Raw genomic sequence first — 22,972 nt, forward strand, 5'->3', positions numbered from 1 at the left:
AAAATTTTAAAGCAATTCCAACTATTGTGTTCAGCACCAGACTCTGCCTGACAAACGAGTGTGACTGCAGTGACCTCCTCAGTTTCTCCCAGATGCTATCCTTCTCAGCACCAGTGCCATTAATCAAAGATGTGACGCACATATCTCTGTACAGAACTGGAAATGAGTCAGCCACTATAGATCTATGTGACTTCTTGCAGATGCTCAGGCACCACTGAGTCGTGACTTGAGCAGCCAACTGCTTCAAAGCTGCATAGTATTTGAAGTATTCTTTCCCAGAAAAAAATCAGCAGGAACCTTGTTCCTAGTTTAGTTCTATTACATAACACGATGTGCTGGGTGCCACATATCTACGCTGCACATAGCTACTGCAAGGATGGAAATATGAATATGTGATTTTCCCCTTCCTTTTCCTACTATTTCCAGCTGAGAGAATCATATATGTTAGTTTTACACGTCTCTGACCATGAACATTTCAAGATTTCATTGACCTGAATCTCACTGTGGTAAGTTTTTATCTTTCAGAATTTTCAATAAAAGCAGATATGTTGTTAATAAAGAAATTGAACAACCGGTCCTTATGGTTATAATACATAAAGGCCTTAATTAATTCAGTGGTCATTAATAATCAATTCAGTGGTCAGAATTTTTAATGTAAAAAGTGTTGGTAAAGGCTAAAATGTAATTCTCAGCCAGTATTAGCAATCTAACATTTAAGCTTCCAGTCCAAGATGGGCTTTCAGGATCCCTCCACAATCAAAGGTGAAACATCCTACAGAAATTCTGTGATAAGCCAGTCACTAATTCCACCTATTTTAAAATTAAAATAAATACCCTTGTATTTGGTTCTCTCTGTTGATTTGCTTTTTCAATTAGCTACTCAATTTTTGGATAGCTAAAATTCGTTGCCATGAATTCTAACTTAAAAATCATAGAACATTCAGCAAATTAGTCTTAAAAAAGGGGTTTGCCTTGTTTCCGTTACTCCTACTAAGATGTCCCCATTAAATATTGAGTCCCATTGCTTTAATATAAAACTGCTTTAGACAGAGTAAAACCATAGGTTTAAAAAGCCTACTGGCAAAAAAATTATTCTTCTTACTGAATGAACAGACATTTCCCAGTTGAGAGTAGCCCTGCATTAAACATCAAATATATATTTCTGCTCTGAAAAAGAAGAGTAGTACTGTTCTCTTTACACGTTTCAATGATCTATCTGGTGGCAAAGATAGTGAATGGCAAAGATAGTGAATGTTTTATTTATTGTTACTTTAGATTGATAGGAAGCACAGCTCTTCAGGGCTCACTGAGGATATACAAAGTCCAGTTCATCCTTTCACTGAAGTGACTGAAAATATTGGTCTTTCTTCTCAATATATTTCTTTGCAATAGATTTGTTCAAATCTGTATTTGTTTTTAGTCATCTTTCACTGATCTACCTGCCTGAGCCTACACAAACCAAAGCCAAATCTGTATCATCACGTTGAAAACAAGAGCTAAGATTGCTTGTGGAGGAGTTTCTTTCCCCAGAAGAAAGAGCTATTTAACAAGAGGCAGCTTACCAAGAAACTTACCTGAGATATTTGCAGTTGTTTTTTCCTTCCTGCATGGCATGGAAGTCTAGTAATAGTTTAAATAAATATGTACAATAATTCTTGGTCAATCATAAAGCAGCTTTGGTTGGGTTTTGGTTTTGGTTTTTGGTGGTTTGTTTTTGTTTTTGTTTTTGGTTTTCTTTTGGGTTTTGGTTTTTTTTTTGTTTGTTTGGTTGGTTGGGGTTTTTTTTGTTGGTTTTTTTTTTTTCCTTCATAGGACAGTATAGTTTGATCCAACATTTTGAGCTCTACTTCCAGCTTCTGCTGCAGATGCATTGCTTGGGCTTGGACAAATCCCAGTTGTTCCACTTTCCTTTTCACTCACACTAAAATTGTGGGTCCCAGTGGGTGGCTTAAATCACTGAAGGAAAGACCTGAGGCATGGGGCCAGGCCAATGATGAGGTTTGTAGCTAACCAAAGTGAAATGGTAAACAAAATCCAACTTGTTCTCTTCCTACCCCTAGTCTCTCTCAGAGAATTGCAGTAGTTCTGGATGTGATGACTGAAAGCCTTGGAAGAGCAAAAGAACTTTTTTTTTGGCAAGGGTAAAGTATATGCACTGTTTTATCCACAATTCCTCATACAGTGCTCCTTAAATTAAAAACATAGCATATATGGCTCTTTTACCTAAAAAAACTATGCTCTGAAGATGCTCATCTACTCTAGAAAAATAAGTACAATTTTTTTTAGAAATAAAGTTTTACAATTAGATTTATATAATTAGACTACAGAAAACACAATCCAGAGGAATGGTGATACACATATTTTAACATCAAAGATTTGCAGATCTTTCCCATTGACCTTCTCTTTAATTACTTTGTCCTTTGGTAATAAAGTTAACAGGAATTTTTTATTGCAGGATATTTGTACAAGATTAAAAATATCCCCAGGAACTTACACACTGTCAAGAGCAAATTAATACTCTTGTGCTCTTGCTGGAACTAGGAGCTTGGCAACTGAGTCAGATATTAGCCTATAATATTCTGACTTTCAGTAAAAGCCTTTAAATGGAATTAGTAGGCTTCAAGAGTGCTTCAGAGGATCTCATTTCTAAACTTCAATGAAACACAGAGAAATGTAGGTGATGTGGAGATAATACATGTTATATATGTTTGCACAGTCACATCTCCTGCTTTCTCTGGCCAAACATACCACACATATACAAACAATACTCTCCCCATTCCCACCCCCACTGTGCAAAAATGAAAGGTGTATATATAACAATGAGAAAATTTATAGTGTTAAAATAAACTAAAATATGTTAATATGAGAAGAAATTAGGAAGAATTTCAATTTAATTTCCTTGCAGTATCTTTAGCACTTTATATTAGAATACAGGATTATGTTGCCCAGTAAAGATGTCCATCAGGTAGAACTGCCTTATTGTCTTGGGATCTAAATCTTTCAGGCATTACTCTCACACACATTTCTCATCCAAAGCTTTACAGTGATCCAGTGGAGCACTTGCAAGGTCCAGTGTGAATAGCTTTAGTGAGCAATGGAGATGATGCATTTAACAGCAACCAATGAGACATATCTTTAGTGTAGCATCCTCAAGACTAGAGAATTCCTCCACAGGAAATGAGAGAGGCTGGGGAGCTGACAGCCCCAAGTGGAGAGGTTTAGTGCACACATTGCAGGAGCTCACCCTGTTCACCAGCCTGGGGACAGTGAGCAAAAACATTCAGACACTTCTCAACAAGCAGTTTGGATTCATAAGAACAAGCAAAGTCACTCTGAACAAGAGCTACCAGTTTATGGACTGAGCGACCCAGGGAAAGGGAGAGTATTTCATTCCCAGATGAAGGTTACAATCTGTTACTTTCTACTCATCAGTTTCCAGAACTCATTAAAATATGATGAGAGAATATGATGGGGTTGAAGGGTGGAAGTGTGGGTTCAGTTCTTCATCTTCACAACTTAACTATGGTTGTCATTGTCATGGCCTCCAAAGAAAAGAATACTTGTTATTTTTTCTGCAGAATTCCTTTTTCATGTGTTGTACAAGCTACTGGAGAGACAAAAAAAAAATTGCTTCAGTAACTCCTTGGACTAAGGCCCTAGAAATGTGGATTCTGTGCTTTTTTTGTGGCGGTGGGCATGTCCATATCATAAGGCACAAATGAGAGGGCTGTACCTACTTGTAGCTCTGATTTTTCTGTCATTTCTGCATTTCTTAGTATTTAACTGCAAGTGGCAGTATCCTTTAAACGTGTTGCATATAACACTGTCTATAGTTTCAAGGAATATATGGAGTGGTTTTACCTAGGCATGTTTTTTTGTGTAAATTTTTCTGCCACTAATTAATGTGATTTAAATTTTGCATCTAATAGCAAATGAGGAAATCTAAAAAATTGTTTAATCATCTTGCTCTTTTTCTAGGACATTATGATAAATAATAGCAGCTTCTGAGAAATACCTGTAATATTAAATACTACAGAAGCTTGACAAATACAGTTCATGTTGAGAATATTTCTGTTTTCATTAAATGAGACAAATAGCTGGTTTTTGTAAAAAATCTGCACAATCTGTGCCCTGACATTGTATTAATGCAATGATTTATGATGAGATTTTCTTAAGATACTGAAGTTTACTACTCTTTAGAAATGTTAAACAATAGATATAATGTGGTTGATATTGTTAATTTTTAAAAGCACAGGAAAACAGATGTGTTTAACATATCAACCTGCAACACAGGAGCTGAACTCTAGTGTTAGTTATTGTCTATGTATTGGATTCTTCATCTGAAACAGCATGGTTGGCAGTACTGCCTTTCACCAGCCCTTCTCCTTTTTATGCTTATTTTAATTGCAAGCTCTCAAGAATGGAAATAGTTCGTTGCTGTTTGTGTGAAAATTATATGGTTTGTAACACAGCTCTGATCTAGACTGGTCCCGTTGACATTGGTATGTCTCAAGAAATTAAATAGTCTTGCTATTATTTTTCTGGGTTTAGTATTTACACTGTTAACAGTGATTGTGTTTACTGCCCTATTACCCTGGTCTTTCTCTGAGGTCTTCCTATAGGTCTGTACTGCATTGGGTACCACGGCAGTATAACCTGTAACAATTTCACTCAGGTTAATTTTCACTTTTTTGGTGTGCTTTTTGGTACTTGAATTAGCTACTTTGTATGTGTTGCAGGGTCTACGAAGTCAGGTTTCTTCTGAACTGAGTCTCTGAAAAGTCAGGGGTTAGTGTGAGAAGTATTTCTGAACCAAGATTGGAATAGAAATCAGAGAACAGTGGTAAGGTATACAGTTCAGAAGTGATTCCACAAGGACAGTTGAAGCAAACTTTTATTATCTGAAAATTGCTTTGGATGGTAAAATATTAGAAATCAGATAGTTTGACCTTAGTGCAGTGAAGGTCTTATACGCAGTTTTAAGGAACGAGAACTTTCCAAGAAAAGTGGTCTGACTGAAGACACACACTCTCCTGTGAATTGATACCACATTAGCTTGTGGAATGTAACACACCTCAGCTGAGATAACAGCACATTTTCAGAATACTTCTCACATAGGGAATGAGTCAAAGGTCCTTTAAGTCAATGGCATTTTCACTTTTTAAAAGTATGCATTATTAAATCAGTAGAACTGAAATCATGGTCTGACATAAGACCTAAGCAAAATAGTAAATGTAGATTGACATTAGATCTATGGTTCCTGCCCTGGGTAAATTGCAAAGTTCTTAATTCTAACTTCATGTTGCTTCTTCCTGAATTATAATATTCTAAGCAATTTATTAAAAAATTTCAACAGTGGAACCTCTTTATGTGAAACACAAACTTCTATTGGGTAAACTGATAAATCAAAACTGCCACAGACAAATGCAATCTATGAAATTACCCAAGATACTAGAGGGAGAAAATTGCTGTTTGTGGGTCAAAGGTGTGTTTGCAAGGAGAAAAGCAGACAAAAAGAGGTGTATAACTATCCAAAGGAACCTTTTCCTTCCCATTTAACCAGGTCATGGCTGCTGTGAGTCACACCAAGTAGGTCTATATTGGTTACTTGGTGTACTTCAAGGGTTCCTTTGGTGCACAAATTTGTTCTACTTCTATACCAAAGGAACCACAAGGTACACTCTGAGGTGCAGCACTGATGTGCTCAAAACAGGTTCCTTTCTCATGAGTTCAAGGCCAAAATTGCACCCTGAAGAGGAATGAATAAAACAGCAGGAGTGTTCATGTGGATCTTCAGGTAGTAAAAAATAAGTTTCTGTCTCTTTTTCTACCTGAATAAGATGTTCTTCTTAAAGATAGCCTTTCACATTTATTTTCTTAGTCTGAGCTTTCCCACTATGATCGATTCCTTAATTAGCTAAACTATATGAAGTAGAAGTTCAGAGGGGAACTACCAAATGGAACCATTAAAGTTATTTTAGAATCTTTTTCACAAGATTAAAAAGAAAGTAAGAGAAAACACTAACTTTGGTTCAAAGCATAGATAATGTATTTAAGGGCTATAGAATAATTTATACTCACTGCAGAAGACTGGACTGAAAGAAACATAGAAAACCAATATTGGTAAAAGAATAAAACTTCAAAGGAAATGTGAAAACTCTGTAACAGGTGCTTTGCTTTTGCAGCATTCACAATGTAAGTAGCAAGAACTTTTCTCTGCAAGAATCTGGGATTTTAAACAAAAACCCTACTAAAAGTACTAGCAAAAACCTAACTATAGCTACTAGTAAAAATAACTGGTTTCAGAAATTGTTTTCTCTCAAAAGAATATTTATGAAAAAAGTAAAAAATATTTTAAAGTGAAGGAAGGTTTTCATTTTAATAATTAAATCCATCTTCTTCCATATTTCATAAGCAAACCCATAGGCATTTTTGTGACTTTCATGGATCATGACTTTCATGTTGTGGAAAAAAATCATGCCAGTACTCTTTCAGATCTTGTATAGCTCTAGGTATGAGCAGCTACAGTTCCTCACAAATTCATCATGTGTAAGACTTTCTATGGATTATATTGAAATTCTTGGAAGTGGCAGCAAAATAAACCAACCCTATGGTAAGAATACATGGACAAGATTTCCTACCATGATAATGCGTCACTATGTTATGACATTTCACTCTGATGGCAGGAAAAGTGTGAATTCTCTGTAATTCAGTGTAACTGCTGTTACACTGACCTGAATACTTCCTTACTTTGGAATTGCAGAAAAATGAACTTGCATGCATATTCTACTTCTATATTACATTTACTTCATCTATTGGAAAATAAACACTGTCTCGAGAACAGACATAAATTTGTTGCAGAAGTTTAATTTTCTTAAGTAATTTTCAGAGCCTTTCTTTCACAGTTCACATTTCAGTAAGAGCAGAGCTCCAGAAAAGCAGAGCAGTGAATGCAGCTGGAGTCACAGTAATAATTTCTCCCAATTTTGAGAGCTACAGAAAGAGCAGTGAAGCTAAAACCTTTACTCTTGTTGCTTTGCTGAGGGAGGAATAGCCAAAACACTATCAAGCACTCAGCCTTCACAAGCCTCAAATCACAAAGTTTTAAAGATGAAGTGTTTTGGTACTTGCCAATGGGCAATGTCCAACCTTGTACTTGGAGACCTAGTAGCTTTGTCTTATAAATCCTATTTGTAAGTAATGCTGCCTTGAAGCTAAATATCTTAGAATAAAGCAATCTAAAAATCCTTAAAACCACTCATGCAATTAGGCATCAATCAGCTGAGATGGATGGTTCAAGCAGCTCTGTCAGAGCCTTTGAAACCCACCTCCCAATAAACACCTGAAAGAGAGCATTAATCACAGCAATCAGAACCAGAGCAGCAGCAATCATCTCCAAGCAGTGGAAATCCCTGCTCAAGGAAACCTCTGGCTGCAGCTGGCCGATAGCAGTGCAACAATAAAACCACCACACAAAAAAGACTAAAGGCAGGTGTGAAAGTGACACCAACAGCAAAAGAACTTTAGGAGAGATGGATGTATCTCATCATGGAGGAGCAGTAAACTGAAGTCTGAGAGGCTTTTCTACTTTCTTCTTTAGATATTTCTACAGAGAATATCTGAAGGAAAGCAAACAAAACCAGAACTGAAAGCCAGAATTGTTTAATCCAGATATTGGCTCTTACATCAGTTGAACATTTTTTAAAAATAAAAAATGCTGAAGTTAATTCAGCTAAATTGTGAGGGCAACTGCTAAAAATATACTGAAAAATACACTGTTCTAGGAGTTTAGTTTTCAGTAATATTACTCCTTATTATAATATCCCTATGGAGCTCTTTTTGTGCAATTATTTCTTCCTACTGCCATCGTAACAATGCTGTACAAAAAACCAAATAGAAATCTTCACACCAGTGGGAGGGAAACCATGCACCAGGAGAATTTTTTTTCAACTATGTGGACTCTAATTCACATGGACTCAATCCAGATATATGCATCTAACACCTCAGGATATGTACTTTACATTACATGTAATGCTTTGCCAAGCATCCAAAACCAAAAAAAAGACTTTAATGAAGGACAGTATCAATTTGCCTCTAGCATATCTCTAATTTGAATATAACTTGGACTGTCTTGTGGGAATTCTGCTTGTTTGGATAAAATATGAATTTATCTTGCCTGCATAAAGATATTGCTTAAAGAAAAACTGCTGTATTATATAATATCAAACAGCTTAACGACTACATCTAATTATACTAAAGACTAAACTACTGGAAGCAATGAAAACACTTATTGGATTATAAACATGAAAGCAAATGGGAAGCAGCAAGTTTAACATAGACTGTGCTATAAATGCCCTTGAAAAATCTATGTCCTTGCCATCCTTTCCAATAACAAACTATGTTTTGTAGGTCATACTGTAAACCATACTTGGAAAAAAGCTCTCTAGGTGAAGTTATTAGAATTGCCTCTAGCAACTGTTACTGCCTTTAACAGCAGCATTGCCTGTTTCTGGAAAAAAAAAAATAACAAAAACAAAATTAAAAACCCCACAAACATGCAAACAAAAACCAAAACAAATAAACAACCAACCAACCAAACCAAACCAAACCAAACCAAAACAACAAAAAAAGCCCTGTGCAATTCGACTTTCTTTCCTTCCAAGCACAGGAAGGAAATATTGCCTCACTTTCCTGAAATACAACCTGAAATATTCAGCTTCTCACAAGAGAGATTAGAAAATGAGTCTTTACAAGCTGAAATCTGAATCATAAAGATTCAACACTTCAGATATGAAGATTCACCCAAACTATCAAGTGGGTTGAATTTTTCTCCAGACTAAGCATTGCACTTACATGATGGGAGATACAGCCATCTTCAATTCAGCAGCTGTAACTCTGTGGGCAGAAATACCTCAGGACATAATAGAGAATGAAAGCCTGAAGGCTTGAAGTACCTGACAATTTAGAAGAGCCTTAATTCAAAGAGAAGTATAACTAGAAAAAGAAAAAAGCCAAAAGTTACTTCTTTTCTTATTCTTTTTCATCTTCAATTTACCTTTCTTAGAATTTCTTCTGCCAACAAAACCTGGTTAATGCGTGCTAATATATGACTCATGTCTAGTAATAGCTGGAATTGGAATTTGATACAGGATGATTTACTTTATGTTGGCCTTCTGGGGATGTCCTTCAAAGGCAGTGAAAGATGGCAACTCATTGGAGACCATAAGCTGACACAAACTGATATTGGCGCAGGAGTATGCCTGATGGTTGGGATGCCATCCAGAGGGACCTGGACAAGTTCAGGAATTGGCCCCATAACCTCATCAGGTCCAACAAAGCCAAGTGCAGGGTGCTGCACCTGGGGTGGAACAACCTCCTGTATTGTTACAGCCTGATGGATGAACAGATTTACAGCAGCCCTGCCAAGAAGGGTTTGGGGGTGCTGGTGAGTGAGAGGCTGGACATGACCCAGCACTTGCAGCCCAGAAAGTCAAACGTGTCCTAGACTGCATCCAGAGCAGTGTGGGCAGCAGGGGAGAGAGGGGATTCTGCCCCTCTGCTCTGCTGAGAGCCCACTCAGAGTGCTGCATCCAGCTCTGGGGTCCCTGTGCTGGACAGACCTGTTTGAATGGGTCCAAAGGAGAGCCATGAACATTAGGAGAGGGCTGGAACACCTCACCTGTGAGGAAAGGCTGAGAGAAGTGGAGTTGTTCATCTTGGACAAGGGGAAGGTCTGGAGAAACCTTATTGTGGCCTTTCAGTCTTAAAGGGAGCATAAGAAAGATGGGGATAGACTTAGCAGGACCTGCTGTGATAGGGCAAGGCACAGTGGTTTAAACTGAAGAAGCGTTGATTTAGATTAGCTGTAAGGAAGAAGTTTGGAGTTTTTTCCACAATGGAGGTGGTAAAGCATGGACACAGGTTGCCCAGAGATGTGGTAGAATATGAGAATATTCCAGGTCAGGTGAGTTGGGTGTCTGCCCAACCTGAATCTAGTTGAAGATATCCCTTGCTCATTGTGGGGGGGTTGGATTAAATGACCTTAAATGCTCCGTCCAACACATTCTAGAATTTTAGGCAGTGAAAACACAACATACAGAATGAAAATATGCTGCAGTGAAACTTGGGAAAAAAGGCAACAAACAAAAATTGAAAGTTAAATATTTCTTTTATTATTTTATTCTCTTATGACCATTCTATATAATTTTTCTAGAATTTCTTTATTATTGGCATTTAGATTTTATTAAAGGCACTTGCAAGCTGCAGTGGTTGTGTTTATTTCTGGATAGTCTTCATGGGAGGTCCCAATGGTTGGTCATTGATCAGTGCAGTCTGTGCATACCCTGTACATTTCCTTTGCTATATTCCTGTCACAGCAGCCATTCCTTCCTGCACAAGCTAAAACGTTTGTGAGAAGAAGCCCCTGGCTTATTTGTTTGCCTGAAGTTACTTGCATGATATCACACAGTGTAAAGGGCATCTGAGGCTAAGCTCAGGCTGAGCAGCAAAGGGGGCTCCTGCTTCTCCAGGCTCTTGACCCTGAGCACAGATTTATGCCCGGGCAGTACAACACTAACCAAGCAGGAATTCAAGTTCCACTATGTGCCTGTGCTCAAATAACTGTATAGACATCATCTGCTTAGATGGCTGAGGTTACTGAAATTTATACAGCTTGTATGCTAGACTGCATCATTAAAAAGTTTATATTTATCTCTGTAATTTACTCTCATTATGTGTAATATGAAAAAACAAATGAAGAAGTATAACTATTCTGACAGATAGCTATTTTGGCAGTGAAGAATTTTCTATATCAAGTGTTTTAAACATTTATTTAATTTGACAACAGTCTTTGTCAGCTATTTCAGAGGTAGACCTCTAGAATGGTGCATGCAGGGACAAATATCTTCTTTGTACTAGAAAAGTAATTTTTTCATGGATTTAAGGATATTCTCTGTGTAGGAGAGTTTGGAGAGTGAGCATAACTTTACAGTCACTGTGATAGCTGAATGTAGCTGAGAACTGATGCATTATAATTATTAAGTTAGGATATTGATTTACTCATTAAAAATTTTAACAGAAGTCATTTCCCTTTGTTTTGTGAGTTTCACAGGCTAATTGTGCACATATGAATATGTTGATATGTGCACTATTTACACACACTCTAATAAATATGTTGCCTTTGTATATTCCTTTGTTTCTATATTATAAAAGATAAATAACACTGTTTAATTAACATAGTTTTTAGGATTAAATGAATGCGGGGGTTTTACACTTTATTTTACTTCCTTCAATACTGGTTCCTTTGCTGTCCAAACAACTACCAAGTAGGTAAATTACCACAAAATTTAATGACAAATTTTAATTCTGTGTATACCATCCTAAGAAACTAATTCAAGACAAACCAAAACTGTTTAAAAGCTGATATGTATTCATCCAATTTCATGCTCCTAGTATGATGTCCACTCCTGGGGAACTGTTTCTAACTTCCATTGTTTAGGTGAAAACAGTGAAATTTTAATCACCAATTATCTCAGGTGACTGGAAAAAGAGACACATTGAACCCATCTTAAAAAGGTTAAAAAAGAGAACCCCGGGAACTACAGATCTGTCAGCCTCACCTCTGTGCCTGGGAAGATCATGGAAAAGATCCTCCTGGCAGCTTTGCTAAAGCACACAGAGAACAGGGAGGTGATTTGAGACAGCCAGCATGGTTTCACCGAGGGCAAGTCCTGACTGACCAGTCCAGTGACCTTCTATTATGGAGTGACAGCATCAGTAGACAAGAGAAGGGTTACACATGTCATTTATCTGTATTTCTGCAAAGCCTTTGTCATAATCCCTCCCAACATTCTGCTCTTTAAATAGCAGAAAGAGGGATTTGGTGGATGTACTGTTAGATGGATAAGGAATTGGTTGGACAGTCACATCCAGAGGGCAGTGGTCAACAGCTTAGAGTCCCAATGGATATCAGTGACAACTGGTGTCCCTCAAGAGGCCAGTACTGGGATCAATGTTATTTAATATCTTTATTAATGTCACAAAAGGATTGACTGCGCCCTCAGCAAATTTGCAGAAAACACTAAGCTGACACACCTGTAGGTGACACACCTGAAGGATGGGATCTATCCATAGGGATTCAGACAAAACTGAGAAGCAAGCAGCCCATGGGAATCTCATGAGGTTTAATAATAAGTGCTGGTGCTCAATATGGGTTAGGGCAACCACTGGTGTCAATCCATGCTGGGGGATGAACAGACAGAGACCAGCCCTACTGAGTGGGATTTGGGGGTGCTGGTGGATGAGAGGTTGGACATGACCCAGCAATGTGTGCTTGCAACCCAGAAACGTGTTCTGGGCTCCATCAAAAGCAATTTTGGCAGCAGGTTTAGGGAGGGGATTCTGCTCCTTTATGCTGTTCTCCCACCTGGGGACCCCACCTGCAGTGCTTCAGCCAGGTCTGGGGTCCCCAGCACAGGAAGCACATTGACCTGTTGGAGTGAGCCCAGAGGAAGGACACCAAGTTGATTAGAGGGATTAAGCATCTCTCCTACGAGGAAGGGTGAGAGAATTGGAATTTTTCAGCCTGGAAAAGAAGGTTTGGGGGTGACCTTTTTGAGGCCTTCCAGTATCTGAGGGGAGTTCACAAGGAAGATGAAGAGAGACTCTTTACAAGGGCCTGTAGTGACAGGACAAATGGGAATGGCTTCAAACTGAAAGAGAGTAGATTTAGATTACATATTAAGAAGATATTTTTTATTGTGAGGGTGATGAGGAACTGGAACATGTTGGTGGAACAGAGAAGTTGTGTATGCCCCATCCCTGAAAGTGTCCAAGGCTGAGCTGGATGGAGCTCTAAGTAACCTGGTCTAGTGGGTAACATCTCTGCCCATGGCAAGGGGGTTGGAACTAGATGACCTTTAGGGTCCCTTCCAACCAAAGACATTCTATCATTCTGTGATTCTATTAACCACCAAAAATATAAAAGCAGACTGTTTCCAAAACAATGAAAAAACTTCTGATTTTCATGTTATTTTAGTAACTAAACTAGAAATTATTTCTTTCAGCTATTATAGATACTTCAAAAATATAAAAGGAAACTGTTTCCAAAACAGAAGAAAGATTTCTACTTCCATTAAAGACTCTCCACCTGTTTCTAGCATGAAATAAGCCTGAAAATAATTGATTAACCAATGCGATATAAATTGTGACTGAATCCAATAGAATAATTCTGTAAGAAATGTGTGTGTGCATCCAGAAGGAAGTAATTAAACAAAAGCAGTTGAGCACTCTCCTGAACTAGTCAGAATTTTGCAGCTTATCTTTAATTTGTTTTGTTTCCTCTACTAACCATTGTATTTCAAAGTAAGAGATGACAGGTTGTCATCTCAAATTCTCTCAGATAAGCTTCTAAATTGGGATACACTGGTTTCTACCAACAGGAATCCATTTGGTCTAATTGATCTATGACTCAGTGAACTTTACATCAACACTGGAAATACAGAATATTCATGACCTTGTGTATAAGAATAGCAAGAGGAGATACAATGATTGTTTTCAAATCAATTGGACAAGTAGTGTTGTTTTTCTCTTTCTTCTTCGCATTTATTCCTGATGAGTTTTCTGTTAAACCCTAATGGCTTGCCAAAGAAACTAAGAAACAGAGTAACAAATAACAACCAGTAAAATAAGGTAAACAAAAATGGAAAGTAGTTTAAGGTGCATTTTATTCTTTTCTTAAATATTTATGTCAAAGCAAAATGATTTAATGTTTATGCAAAATTTAGCTTCAACATAGAGTATGAAAATAGTTATTCCTGTTTATTTCTTCTGAAACTGAAAGCAGTATTTAAGTTACAGGATGTGATTACTTCAACAAATATGTTTTCTATCTAAATGGAAAGATCCATCCTTTCTTTCACAAAAAAGATGCAGAGAAATTTACCTTAAAATATTTAATATTTTATGTTTTCTCATTTTGCTTTACTTTCCACAGTCAATGTAGGAAATACTGCATGGTTGTACGTATGTACTTCAAGCCCTGGCCTTCCAGTTATGTAAAAGAAACCTGAAGAGTTCAATAATTTTTTCATAATATCTGCATTAAGGAGTACATTAAACTATCTGGTTTAGAGATCTGAAGGATATTGTTCAAGTACTTAATTAAAGATATCTTATTGCAATTTTTATTTAGGAAAGGAAGATGAAGAAATTAACCCCAACAGAAAAAACCCTGGACGGTAAGGGCCTCTTTATTTCATTATTAAATGTTTTCACATGTTACAAGCAAGTTCAGACAAGGAATCACAGAATAGTCCAACGCCCCTGCCAAGGTGGGTCACCTAGAGCAGGTGACACAGGAATGTGTCCGGGTGGGTTTGGAATGTCTTCAGAGAGGAAGACTCCACCACCAGCCTGGGCAGTCTGTTCTAGTGCTCTGTCACCCACAATGTAAATTTCTTTTTCATGTAGAAGTGAAACTTCTTGTGGTTTATTTTCCAGCCACTCTTCTGTGTCCTGTCACTGGGCACCAAGATAAGAGTCTGACACCCTCTTTTTGGCACCCACCTTTGAGATATTTATGTGCATTAATGATATCTCTTTTCAGTCTTCTCTTCTTGAGACTAAGCAGGCTCAACAAGGCTTGCTTTTGTATTAAATTTTAATTGAATTATAACTTTGAATTGGCAGAATATTAATATCTGGTAGGAATTATACAAAAGAAGACATAAGATCTAAATGTTAATTTTAATTAATTTCCTCATTTAAGATCAGCCTAGATTTAAGAGAAATGTGATTCTTCAAAAGTCAAGGCAGATATAAACTTCCTGATACTTTAATTTTGGAGAGCTTCACACAGATTCCTTTGATAAGATGCTTTTTAATTTATAGTGTATTTCTAAGTTTCTACAGTGATAATTTCTGATAACTTTGAACAAAATTTTGGATAAGTTTGAGTTATCTTTAATTTGTGGAATTGGCTTACTTATGGTTCATACAGAGGCTGCAGCAATGCTGTGCTTCTCCAGCATCCTAGGGAATTCTGAGATGCTCTGAGAAAGGGTCTGTGAGCAACTGATGACTATTCATTGCATTCTTACAGGTTTATGCTTAAGAAAGGCACACAAAGAGGCACTGAGGCAAAGCCAGAGGAAAAATACACAATTCATGTCTTTGACTCTTTTCTTTTGGGGCGCTCCCTGGTTTTCAGATTTTGCCTCTCACAGTCCTGTGCAAGAAAACTCTGAGGGGTTTGCAGGGCCAGGCAGCCATGTGGACATGGCAGATGTGTGGGGGAATGACAGCCTTACAAGCACTTGCCAGGGATCTGCAGAGAAGGCTGGGATACCTGGGGGTGCCCAATACAATGACATGGGTCCAAGGTGGTTCAGCTCACAGGCTGGGCATGTGTGGAAAGCCCCACTGTGGGTACTCACCCTGGGGTCAGTGCTTTCCAGAGTACTAATGCTCTTTCCAAAGTACTAATGCTCTGCACACCGTGGAGAAAACAATGCCTGCTTTGGGCTCACGCTCCCTCGCCATGGGATGCACTGCCCGACCTCTGTCAGCAACAGCAATGACAATGACCAGGCCAGCCACAGTGACATCAGCCTTCACTTGCTGCAGTCAGCCTCAGATGCAGGATGGAGAAGCCCTCTGCTAACGCAAGGCTTGTTGGAAGCAAAGTTTGAATGCACTTCTATAGGTGCATCACAATATCTGTCCCATCATGACCTCTCGTGCTTCCTTGCAAATCTCTGTAAAAACAGCTCCAGCCTACTGTAAGCCATCTTAGGAGATAAGACAGATGCTTTAAAGAACAGTCATTTGCCACCAGTTTGTGCTTACACTACATATTGACATATTTTAAGTGCAGGGACAGCTTTAGCTCCTACTTCTCTGACTATGCTGAGAAAAAAACCCGAACATACAGAAATGACTTTCTGCAATGTACTAGGTATTGATTTTTAAAGTGTATCTGGGAGCATAAAAAAAAAAAAAAGTTTCATTCATTTACTGTGAAATCTGTGTTTCAAGTCACAAACCTTTTGGTTTGCATTAGTAAGACCACACTGACCAAGGGTATTGCAAAGCTATTGGTAGGATGGAGCTAGTGGCAGAGAAGAAAGATCTATTCTTTTTTCACTAACAGGAGACACCCTGATATATGAATAATAAACTAGGAAAAATAAAGGCAGTGCACCTCAGGCACAAAACATTTCCATTCATAAATGGGGAAATTCAGCTACTCTATGTGAACCAAAATAATCAATATCATAGGTGGCTTGTTCCAAGGGCCTGCACAGATTTTGCATTAAATGAGCCTGTTATTAAGCATGCTGAAACTGAAATGAGTCAGTGTTAAATAATGCTCTAATTCCTCTTGGCTTGTTTCAGTGACAAATTCCATCTTAAACAGTTAAATGATTACAAGCTTTGAAATTAAATTTCAGGATGAATAATTAAACAACGATCTCTGATGTCTATGAGAAATCACATTCCCTACTCTAGAAACACTTACAGTAATAGATACAGGAGTAGATTGGTAATACACTTCTGATTAAATTTAGTCTGCATAGAATAGCTTCTCATATATTCCAGTCAACAGTACACTGAAGTAATTAATATATTTTATATAATTTGGTTTCACATTAGCACAGAATAAGATAAAAAGTCTCCAAAATACACTTACATTTGAAAATTAGGTAAATTTGACTACTGTGAAATAGCCAAAAATATAATAATTTAAAACTGAAATGTATCTTTGATGAGGTATGTATTTATTTTGGAGCTTTTTACTTGATGAGCAAGTTGGAAAACTTATTAGAAATAAATTTTTGCATGTTTGCTTTATAGACAAAAGTTGTTTCAGCTTAAGAGAACCTTTCTTTTCCTCATGACAAAACTCAAGTCATCTATACATGGAAGCTTAAATAAAAGTTGAAGAAAGGTTAATGAGTTACATGTTATGATGGCATGAATGCAAATGTAAAATTTTAGCCAAACCTCTGCTTCCTAGTACTATAAAACAGAAAATCTAAAACCTTAAAAATTCCTGAGAATTTTGTCATTCCAACTACATCTCCTTGAGATACTCTTGGAAGAAATTATTCCTTTTTCTCCAGCAATTTTAGAGTCTGTGCAGAATGTCAGGATGAAGGCCCCTTTTCCAACCTCAAAAGCCTATAAACCACAAAACATCCCAGAGTGCCAGGTAGCAGATGTTTGGGATGATGTCTGGCTGGAAATGCTCTGAATTGTTTCTTAGAGCAGGGTCCTGTATATTTGTAACACTAGGTCAACTCAATTTGTGATGTCATTAAAAGATACCCAGTAATTTCTCCTATGCATTATTATGGATTTAGCATTAGTCAAGAAAAACAAGCAACTGCTTGTCATTGGCTTTACATGAGAGCTGTATATGATGAATGAAACACAATAGAAAAAACAATCACAAGAGCCTGTTTCTCATAATCATATGTTTATTGTCCTATGTGTTTTCATGAAACACAGTTGTCCAGCTGAACCCATGCTCTAAACCAAAAAAACCTTCTTTCCAGCAAAAGAGCAAAATTGCTCTTGGCCACTTCTCTGGAAACCACATTCCTCTAATAACCTTTCCAATGGACCAGTGTACTGACCCTTTTTCTGTCTTCATTTCTGCTTTTTTAGTAAGTACATATGGTCATGTGTTTCAGAATAATGTCAATCCAGCTAGAAATTAAAAGTGAACTTTTTTGACTCCGAGATTACTGAGGTCAGTGACTTTTATTGGTTTTGGATTACACTCAGATTCAAGGAGCAGAAGAATCTCATTGTGTGATCCATATTTTCAGAAGCTCACCTCTATACTTTTTTGAAAACAGTAACCAAGGTTTCAAGAGTTTAGTATGTTATGTACTCAACTGTTTAATTAGCCTGACTAGAAATATCCCAATGGAAGCTTCTGAGTAGAGAAAACATCTGAAAACTAGTCTTTAAATTCTGATCATATGTCAGTATATTTCCCTGCAAATTTATTCCAATAAATAACCTATACCATCCCTTTACTTCTCTTAAGTAGCATCCTTTATCTTTCAGTTTTTCCGTGATATAGAAATGATACTTTAAACTCTTATATTATTTATGCATATAACACCATTTTTATTATTTTATTCTGTTGCTTCACTTCTACAAAATATTGGCATGCAAATATGTACAGAATGAGCATGAGTGCCAGGAACGAATTACTAGTTTCCTTTAATTTGAAATTATTACTAGATCTCACTTCCTGGCATGGAAACACAAGTGGATTTCAGAAATAAGGTGAATCATTTAGTCAGGTAGGATAGTAATCCAGATATGAAATATTTTCAAAAGAAAGGAAAGCTCAGTTTCATGGTGACAGTCTGCTAAATCTGGAAGACAAGAATTTTGTGTAACAAGTTAGATAAGACTTAAACACTGAAAACATATTGACTGATGTGAAAATCATATAACATCTTGAAAGCATAAAGTAGAATGCCATATATCAAAAAAGGCCTGCAAAGCTCCAGTAACTCCCAGGGAATCCAGACTTAACCTCTCAAAAAGAATAGTGGCAGAGATGATGCAGAGCCATTATACCCAGGAAAACTTAATTAATATGAACTATAATACCTACAATGCAGAAATTATAGGAAGCAGCAGTGTGAACAGATAATCAGGGCAGAAAACACTGGAGATTACAAGCTAATCTACACTTCAAGCCAAAATAGCTCACAGGGTTAAAGGGGTTAAAGCACTCTAGTTTTACAGCCAAAAATGTGTAAGAGAGTGGTATACAAATATCATATTATCCATCTCCTGCTTGTTAAACTGATGAGTCACACTTCTTCAATTCAGGCTTTAAAATGAGACCAGAAAAGAAATTATTATGCACTTCCTTGACACTGAAAGGCCAGGTTGTACCAGTTTGCAAAAAAGCTGCAAAAGGCTGTTATTCCACTTAGACACTGGAGACATAGACAGATGTTCAAGCAGCAAGTAGTTTCACCTTCTTTTGCTGCCAAAATTAAATATCTTTGCAATTAAATTTTTATACATCTGATTTTTTTCCATTCATTATTATTTTCCTGTGGTATTTTTGTTTTAGTTTACATCAGCAGAAAAACCTGAATAGTGTTTGTTTCTCTATTAAAACTAAAATCTAAACAACAGACTGAGTTTCAGGTTTCCATTCAACATAGTTCAACAGAAGCATGTGCTTATCCCCAGGAAATTAACTCTCTAGCTTGCTTTCACTAGGTAGTCTTAGAAAAACAGAGGTATCTCATGTGTGCTTCTGAAAATAAAATCAGCCACGGAATTATTTTATGTGTTGATCAGCATTAAACAAGAACCACCATTACTCCAATCTGCAAGACCACATTTTGAAGGGGGCAGGACTCCCTGAGCACATAGCACAGCACCCTGCACTTCCACGTGTGCCATGTCCAGTATTCTGAAGACCACCCTCCCTGGAAAAGTAACATGGGGCAGAAGCATCCACATGAACAGAGGAGAAGAGCATCATCTCTTTGCAAGGAGTAACTGATCAATATCTACAGAAGGTGATTCATTTGCATCAATGTAATCCCTGGATTACATATACTAAGGAGTGTATATACTTATACACAATATAAGTATATATAAAAGTACATATACACAATAGTCATTGAAGACTATCAGTGATTTTTAAGTTAGTAAGTTTGATTTGCTAAGAGTACAGATAATCCAGATAATGAATATCTGAAAACTTAGTTGGTTCCCTTCACAAAATCAGTAGCTGTGATCTCTCAGTCAAGCTGTTGCTTTGATTATACTTGATTGAGCAACAGGTTTCCTAAACTCTATAATCAATAATGAACTTGGACAACCTAGAAATTTATAAAACTTTCAGGAATTACCACAAAAACAATTTCCCCAAGCATATAAAAAAGCCAACTTGTGACATATCAATAAACACAGGGCTACATAGAAGAATGATACAGCAATTATGATTTACACTAAAAAAAAATATCTCCTAATGGTCCTACTCTGTCCTCTTCAAGTCTTCAGTCAACTTTCCATCTGTCAAACTTCTAAAACGAAGCAAAATTTCCTAAAACAAATAAGCTAAACAGAAGCAAACTGTCAAAGCCAGCAAACTCATTATTCACAGATGTAGGTGTTGAAGAAGAGATTACAGGTGACCTTGCCCCTGATAGTCACAGCTGTACAAATTACCAAAGAATTGCCTTGCCCTTAATGGGTCACAGATGTGACTATAACAATAAGTGTGATAAAAGGGGTGGGTTGGCTGGTCAGGGGAGCTTGGGGGCAGGGGCTCTGGAGGGGGTAGAGGAGCCCTTAGGAACTGAAGGGATGCTGTGAGGTCAGTCTGGGTCTGCAGTCAGAATTGAGCAGGGTGAAAGCTTGTGGTTAGAGTCTGCAAACTAATACTTGCAGTTACATTCTAGCAAGAAATATTCTGCCTTCACAGTCTGCTAAGGAAACCTGTTTTGGGAGTTTGCTGCAGTCAAAGTTTGTGACCGCTTGGAGTCAGGATGGATAATCTGTAATAGGAATAAATCAGGACCCTTTTCCTATTGGTGAATGAGAGTCTGTGTCTTGGCTCATCTCTACCCCTAACAAGAGGTCTGCTGCAACACACAGACACATCTCTTACACCGCTTGTTGGAAAAGCAACCCTTCTGCCTTGTATCTCTAACAATTTAGCGTTGTTTCTTGCTACATAATGTCCTGTACTTTAGCATAATTTCCCTCTACAAGGACTTTTAAGAGATTCTTCAGAAGCAGGACTTCAAAGCTTGCTTTCTGCAGGCTCTAAAAGAAGTCACAAGTCACTCACAATATCTTGTCTGTACCTCAACAGCATTTTCAGCTAATCCATTAATGACTGACATGATTCAATTTCTTTAGCACAAACAAGTGATAATCTGATTTTAATATATGACTAACATTTCAGCAAGTAAAGGAGCACTCTTTCTCCTGACTTGTTAGAGGGAATCTACAGAAGTGAACTCTCTAAGTGGTGCCATAATCCTGTAAATCTGGAGGCAAACTCAGGTGGCTAGCTGTGTTACCTATCACAAAGGCATCAATCTTGTCCAGTTTAGGCAATGTGGAGTTTGATAGCACAAACTCATGTGTGACATTAAATGTGCCACCCATGCTCGTAAAGAAAAGCCAGTCTAAGAATTTACCCTTACACTGTAGTCACAGGCCAATGAGTTTATGCCTGCACTTATTTTAGAAAAGGTAAGAACTTACTAAGTCTTACACTTCCTATCCTCTGGGGAAACCAGATTTATCTTCTAATTGAACACAAGATGGCAGAGCTTCCCAATGGAACTATCACAACTCCTAGGAAGTTTGGGGTTTGCCTCCTTGCTTATTTTCAAGGTTAGTCATCCACACCTGCAATGACCTGTGGGAGTGTCAGTGTCTTCTAGTGACCTACTGTGAAATTGGAATTTTGCTGCCATGTGTGACCATCTAAGATAAAGCAAATTGTCTTATAAGCCAAATTCTCACTCTCTTATCCATTCTGACTGGATACCAGAGTTTCTTCCATCAACCCTACCAACTGGCAATTTAGATGGATTAAAAAACAGCAAAAAAAGTGGATTTTTTTCTAGTTTTTAGTATATTTTTATTTAAAAAAAAATTCAATCGACCTCAAAGTTTTCTTAAGAAAAGTCCCTGTTTTATTTATTTTGATTATGCAATACAATTTCTTTGGTTGCAATATTACATAAACTCTCTGAGACAGCAATGAGCAGCATCCAGATGATCAAGATTTTATTCCTAATGGTCTGACAAAAGGGAAGGCATCTTTTCTCAGTGAGCAGTTTGCTCATCTTAGAAATGTCACCACGTGAAACAATGGGAGGCTTACTAATGTGCAACATTGTGAGAATGGAGTATTATTATATCAGCCAAAGTATGTGTGATAAAAGAAGTTGAATGATTCAGTCAGAAAACCACATGGTGACAGTAATTTTACTTTAAGATGAGCAAATTGGTTCCATTGTCTGAACACTTACCACTCATTACTTCACATGGATCATATTTTAATTTGTTACATTTTAGTGTTCTTTTGATTCCTGAAGACAAGTCCCAAAAAGCCTAAGATGTCCCTGATTGTACTTAGCTTTAGATGTCATTGGAGTAAAAAAAAAAAGATCACATCATTGCAGATCTTTTTCAGGCAGAGGAAGTGAATCAGATTATTAGAAATAAAAGTATATTGCATAGGCAAATTTCCAAGATTACACTCATTAAATTTGTCACTAAGATAATTTGTTACTCAGAGTTGATTGAGATAAAAATAAATTTTTAAATTAATATTTATCAAATATTTCAAGCTAAAAGAAAGTTGATACTATAAGAGAAAAATCTATTAACAGATACAAGAATGATATAGAAGACAATATTATATCTTGATTCTTAAACTGGATTTCTCTACCTGAAAATCATAATATGTAGACCTTATTTTTACCAGTCAGCAAAAATTTTGAAAAGAACTAATTACATAGAAGACAAAAAAAAAAAGCTGCACAACATATACACATTTTTAACACAAATTAATGGAAACTTTCACAACACTTAAGAATTTAAAAGATTGCTCATCAATATTTACATATGTTACACAAGACAAAGAATGCCATTTACTATGACAAAGCAATTTTGACCCAAGGGTGAATATTTTTATTCCCTTTACCTATCAATATTTTCTTGTTCCTAACTTTCAAGTTAGTTTTTTTGAAATTTGAAAAAAATTATGTTTTACTTTGTTTTGATCTAAACTCTGAGCATGGGTTATTGATAGGTAATGATATATGAATGTGAGGAACCAGTGCATAATTCAAAAAGTTTGGTTTTGTGACCTTGGTACAGAGATTGAGAAATTGAGATGCTAATTCAAATCTTCCTAGAATCCTTCCAATGAGGTGTGTGGATTAGCTGGTGA

General features: G+C 37.0%; 1 long non-coding RNA gene across 3 annotated transcripts in view; it reads left to right on the forward strand.

Moving 5' to 3' along the window:
- The first annotated feature begins 328 nt into the window (after positions 1–328).
- LOC148225550 (uncharacterized) overlaps positions 329–22,972 on the forward strand; it is an 86,097-nt gene continuing 63,453 nt past the window's right edge. For all 3 annotated transcript variants that reach the window (XR_015808250.1, XR_015808251.1, XR_015808252.1), the window contains exons 1-2: positions 329–506; positions 14,192–14,237. This is a non-coding gene — a long non-coding RNA (uncharacterized LOC148225550). The remainder of the gene's footprint in view (positions 507–14,191; positions 14,238–22,972) is intronic.

This window comes from Sturnus vulgaris, chromosome 1 (genome assembly GCF_052056855.1).
Source record: "Sturnus vulgaris isolate bStuVul1 chromosome 1, bStuVul1.hap1, whole genome shotgun sequence".
NCBI lineage: Eukaryota > Metazoa > Chordata > Aves > Passeriformes > Sturnidae > Sturnus > Sturnus vulgaris.